Source organism: Palaemon carinicauda, chromosome 21 (genome assembly GCF_036898095.1).
Source record: "Palaemon carinicauda isolate YSFRI2023 chromosome 21, ASM3689809v2, whole genome shotgun sequence".
NCBI lineage: Eukaryota > Metazoa > Arthropoda > Malacostraca > Decapoda > Palaemonidae > Palaemon > Palaemon carinicauda.
In genome coordinates this window covers 58,378,100-58,384,748 of record NC_090745.1, presented here as the reverse complement: position 1 = coordinate 58,384,748, position 6,649 = coordinate 58,378,100, and positions in this window count along the sequence as shown.

Sequence of the window (6,649 nt, the reverse complement as noted above, 5' to 3'; positions counted from 1 at the left end):
AGAAAAATTAAGTAAAACATTGGTAATAACAAAATCAGCATACTGTATGATCAATATAATCGATGCAAAAACTAACCTATACACAGATGTGTACAGTACACTAAATGCGTTTGTTTCTTCATTATGATCAGAGAAACGTAAACAAAACATTGGTTGACACTTTTTATCGTGCTTTTTGGCTTGTTTAGGAAACGCATGATATAAAATCGCCTTTAATATTTGTACCTGTTTTAGTTTAGGGTACTGTAGTACATGCATTAAGTGTTCTGTACATTAAAGGGTAGTTTGTTAACAGTACTACGTACAAGGGAAGGTTTTAAAAGTCTGAATATACATGTTAGATAAATAGGTAAATATGGTGTCAATACTTCGCGGATTTTCACCTATCGCGGTCGGGTCTGGAAACTATCTACCGCGATAAACGAGGGTTCACTGTATTTGTGTTTGATATACCGGAGTCCTAACATGAATGATTCTATCTTCCTTCTTACCACTATGGCTAAGATACAAGAAAATTATAGGCCTCTTTTGTCTTTGTTGGTGATTTCAATGCTCACCATAGGGTGTGGTTAAATTTGGTTTCTCCTACCAATCGCCATGGCCTAAGAGCTTTAGACTTTGCCTCTGAATCAGGCTGTGAGTAAATCATAAGTGAAGCTACTCACATATCTGGTAACTGCTTGGACCTCGTATACACCGACTCCCCTGGCGTTATAACAAGTAAGGTTGATTTCATTAGTAGTAAAGACTGAGCAGCCTGTCCCTGATGTATCTTACTCATGAAAGATTTATATGAAATCTCAAGCAGACTGGAATGGGATTTTGCATGATCTTGTGGGCTTTAATTAGTCACAATTGTATAGTAGTGTTGATCCTGTAGTTCCTTTGAATGAGAATCTAGTCAGCAAAATTGATAGGAGTATCCCTTCTCGTGTACTAAGGTACCGAGTGACGAACAAACCATGCTTCAATGATGATTGTAGACGTGCTTATTTGGAGAAGCAGGAGGCCTATTATCTTTGGAAGGGTAACAGATCAGATTTGACTTAGAATAACTATACTCAGCTTAGAGCTTTTGCTCAGATAGTTTATACTTCAATTGAAAAAGAATACAAGTTAACCATAAAAAAAACTCTTTCTGGTACAACCCAGGAGCATAAGTGGTGGACTACCCTTAAATTTGCACTCTTGGGTGTTGATGCAATAGTTCCTCCTTTACTTAAACCAGATGGCTCTGTCACTCACTGTCCAAAGGAAAAAGCAACCCTTTTGGCAAATGTTTTTGACAGCAAGCAGAGTTATGAGAAACTCAAACTTCGTCATTCCTGTTTTCTTGAAGCTAAACTAACTAGTTTAGCTTTTCGATCTGATGAAATTAAAGCTCTGTTGATGGACCTTGATGCTTATGGAGGTGTAGATCCAAATGCTATTTTTCCTTTGTTTTTTATAAGACTCCAGATTTTTTAGCTCTAAAGTTATCTGTAATTTGGTGCAAGTTACAAGAAGACGAGCTTCTAGTACATGTTGGAGAATTGGTAATATTACTCCACTATGTAAATTTGTTTGAGGTAGCTCAAGTCCAACTGATTACTGCCCAATTTCCATAACTTCCATATTATCTAGAGTTTTGGAACGTCCTTTGTCAAAATGTCTTAATAGGTATGCTGAAGGTAATCATTTGTTCCCTAGATTCCAATTTGTTTTTCGTAAAGGCCTTGGAGCATGTGATGCCCTACTTACAATCTCCAATGCTGAACAGAAATCCCTAGATTTTTTTCAAGAAGTTCGTATGATTGGCCTAGATTTTAGTGCCGCCTTTGACCGTGTTTATCACGAGGCCCTTGTTTTCAAACTCCAACAATTGGGAGTGAGAGGGGTTGGGGTTGTTTCTCATCATTAGTATTGAATTTTCAAGTAATGAATCGCAAAGAATTGTTGTTGATGGGCACCATAGTCAGTATAGGAATGTGATATCTGGTGTTCCTCAGGGTAGTGGTCTAGGTCCATTACTTTTCATACTATATACACATGACGTGTGGTTCGGTCTAGAAAACAAGCTTGTTGCATATGATGCTACTCTCTTTGCATCAATTCCATCCCCAGTCGATCTGGGGTTGCTGAATTCCTTAATAGAGATCTTGCTAAAATTAGTGCATGGTGCAAATTATGGGGTATGAACTTGAATCCTAACAAAACTCAAAGTATGATTGTAAATAGGCCAAGGACCGTGTCTCCTCAATATCCTGATCTCAGCATTGATAATCTTTCTTTAACTTTGCATGACTCATTTAAAATTTTAGGTGTGATTCTCGACAGCAAATTTACTTTTGAGAAACACGTTAGGTCTGTGTCTTCTTCAATTGCACAAAAAAATTGGCTTATTGAGAAAGTCTTTCAAGATATTCGGTGATCAATCTATTCTGAAGAAGTGTTTTAATTCTTTCATTTTATCTTGTTTTGAATGTTGTTCTCCAGTCTGGCCTTCAGCTGCTGATTCTCATCTTAATTTGTTGGACAGGTACTTACGGTATACTAAATTTCTTATTCATAATCTAGATATTAATCTTTGGCGCCGTCATTCAATTAGTTCATTATGCACGTTGCATAAGATTTTTTATAACTCTGATCATCCTTTACATTATGGTCTTCCCGAACACTTCCATCCTGTTCGTAATACTAGGTATGCAGTTAATTCTAATAGTCAGGCTTTATCCATCATGAGGCTGAATATTACACAGTACTCTGGAAGTTTTATTCCAGCTGTGACCAAGTTGTGGAATGATTTTCCTAATCCGGTAGTTGAATCAGTGGAACTTTGAAAGTTCAAACTCGCAGCAAATGTTTTTACATAAGGCCTTTAATAGTTTATATATGAAATATCTTTTTTAATCTTATTAATGTTTTTAAAATATTTTTGTTTTAATTTTCATTACTTCTTATATCGTTTATTTATTTCCTTATTTCTTTTCTTCACTGGGCTATTTTTCCCTATTGGAGCCCTTAGGATTATAGCATCTTGCTTTTCCAACTAGGGTTGTAGCTTAGCTATATATATATATATATATATATATATATATATATATATATATATATATATATATATATATATATATATATATATATATATATGCATATAATTCACAACCAATAAACTGATGCTCATTAAGTTTAGCGTGGACGTCTGGAATCGTCGGCCATTGTCACTAAAAAAACAGAAATAGTTAAATCAAACCAAAGAAGAAGAGGGAAGACAGATAAACTAGACTTTTTCTTATTCCTTTTCAGTTATGATGTTACAAATAATGTACTTCATTACTTATGCAACACATCTTCTGGGAAACAAGGCAAAATATATCTTTATGTTCTAACCTTTTGTTTCCAAGTAATGTATTATCAGACAATGCTATTTATACTAACCCTTTCTTTACTTGTCCTTCTATTATGACAATTATTTATCATATTTTATCTACAGAAAAGCTATGGGTAGAAGACAGATATAGGCTACGGTTACTTGTAAAATGTACAATTACGATTTGTTGCAACGTTAAAACATATGTTAGCGGTAAACTAACTAAGGAAGATATCAATTCAGGTGCCATAAATCGCACATATCATTAATATAGTCACAAAATATAAATCATATGTATATTTGCGTTGTCCCCCACCTTTTGACAATATTCTGAATATATTATAGTTAGCAGATTCAAGAGCTAAAACAGATAAACCTTAGAAAATAGAAAACATCATTTTTGTTATTATTATAATTTTAGATTCTATCATTATTATTTGAAATAAAAATAAGCAAAAAGTAATATCTTGAATAAAACTCATGAATGTAAAGAAACAGACGCAAACAGCTTAGATAAAGAGTAATGGCAAATGATTGGTGATGCGACGCAGGAGAGCAATCATTCTGCTCATGATTCAGATACGTAGTAGTGGGTGACAATGACTTGGCCTTCGCCATATAACCATAACTTTGAATTACATAAGAATGGGTGTTTTTCCTTTGGTTTGTTACTTCAACGTGAGTTGATGGATTTCCAGGAATACTTCAATCATCTTTCTGGATTTTTTATTCTTTAGAGTAATCCAAGTTTCATTTTGCATCCTAGTTGTGATACGTACACACACACACACACACACACACACACACATATATATATATATATATATATATATATATATACACACACACATATATATATATATATATATATATATATATATATATATATATATATATATATATATACATTCATACATACAAACACACACGCGCACACACATATATATGTGTATATATATATATATATATATATATATATATATATATATATATATATATATATATATATATATATATATATATATATATATATATATATATATATATATATATATATATATATATATATATATACACATATATGAACTGATCGTATTCATGGTGGCCGTTATTGGCCGGGGTAAGTGTAGTGTCAACAGATTTTTCTTCTTTGTTAGAGGAAGGACGGTTACGTTGTGGTTTAGTTGGCACTTACAAAAATGACAGTTATAGGTTAGCTTGGGTTTGGCGTCCCCAAACCCCCTCCCGATTGGTTGTTATGAGACTTTTGGGTCAAAACAACCAATCATTGATCAGGCATCGCGATGCCCATATTATGGCCGCTTGGGAAAAAGCCCATAGGAGGCAGTCTAGTTTTGGAGGCCGATAGAGTGTTAGGTGCCAACAAGTGTGCCGAACCGAGTACCATTTTTCTAAGGGCTTTTTCTTGTTAACGTAACGTAATCATAATCAAGGGCGCCCTTTTAAACTTAAGTGAATATAGTCTGTGTAAAATGATCAACCCGGCTATTATTTGCGCATGAAATCCTCCTCCATTCATGTTTTCCTAAAATGATAGAGCCCCAATACGACCTAGATCGGGTCATATTAAATGGTGTCAGGTGTGGGGTCGTAGTTATAGATTAACGTCGGTGCTAAGTAATCTTAGCCGGCGGGCCATTTTTGAAAAAGTGGAAACAAAAGATAATAGAGATAATGGTTAACACAAGACGTTGGACGTCGAGTGGTGATGATGGAGAGAGGGGAGAAACAAATCCCGTAACTATTGTAGACACGGTACTCGGTGAAGAGATTTTGAAAACGGTCGAACTGTTATACATACAAACAATCATGCGTGAACTAGCGGAATTACATAGACACATACAGAAAGATCAGAACAGTGGAAGTGACATTACAATCTCAACCTAGTCGGGAAGTGTCATGGACACCCCCGTGACAGATGTAACCAAAATTGTGGAAGTGGTAGATAAACTTCCAGTTTTACTAGGACATGTTCCTGAATTTCATAATACACGGTCGGTAGAGAGGTTCTTGTCGATCGAATTCTTCTTGACAAGTATCAAAGAGGCCACCCCTGGTTGGTCTGACGCTAAGCGGATTGCCCAAACCATACAAAAGAGGACCGGAGCCGCTGCCACCCGGTTACGAGGATTGGAGAATGACCGCAGGAATTGGGAGTCCTTACGGAAGGGACTCCTGAAACGCTTCGCTCTTACTAAAGAAGAAAAACGAAGATTGTGGGCGACTTAAAGCTCGGACTTGTGGGTGGGAGAGAGCATCGCCAACTATGTCGACCGCATAACTGAAGATTTCAACAGCTTGGCACCTGAAGCTGAAAAGACACAGGAGGACAAAGATGCTTTCTGCCGAAGGATGCTAATGGACGCTCTTCCGGAGGCTGTACCCGTACTTCTGCTCGGGTCTGGGCAACCCTTGGAAGAGGCCACCCCTACCGCGCAGATGATGCTAGACAAAAGACGACTTGGACAGGCAGGTGGAGGGATAAGCGGATTGCCCAAACCATACAAAAGAGGACCGGAGCCGCTGCCACCCGGTTACGAGGATTGGAGAATGACCGCAGGAATTGGGAGTCCTTACGGAAGGGACTCCTGAAACGCTTCGCTCTTACTAAAGAAGAAAAACGAAGATTGTGGGCGACTTAAAGCTCGGACTTGTGGGTGGGAGAGAGCATCGCCAACTATGTCGACCGCATAACTGAAGATTTCAACAGCTTGGCACCTGAAGCTGAAAAGACACAGGAGGACAAAGATGCTTTCTGCCGAAGGATGCTAATGGACGCTCTTCCGGAGGCTGTACCCGTACTTCTGCTCGGGTCTGGGCAACCCTTGGAAGAGGCCACCCCTACCGCGCAGATGATGCTAGACAAAAGACGACTTGGACAGGCAGGTGGAGGGATGAACGCTCTCCCCCCACCCGTCATGGCAGCGGCCCAACCTTCAATGCAGCCTGGCACCCAACCAGCTTTGAAAACCCCTAAAGGATGGGGTGCGTGTAGCAGAGGAACTCGAAGGGGAAGAGGTCAGAGAGGCAGGAGTGTGGCGACTGGCGGTTGTTAGAAATGTGGTGGGAGGGGGCACTTCCGGGCTGTATGCCCCTCTGACGATCAGCGGCGGTGTTTTGGATGCCATTCCACAGACCATCTACTGAACAGCTGTCCAAAAAAAGGCGCCGGCACAAGAGACCACGCTTCCCCTGCACCAACCAGAGGAAGAGGAGAACGACACAGGACGGGGACCAAGGATCCTTCGGACCGTCCGTCAGAACCGCCAGGACTGGGGA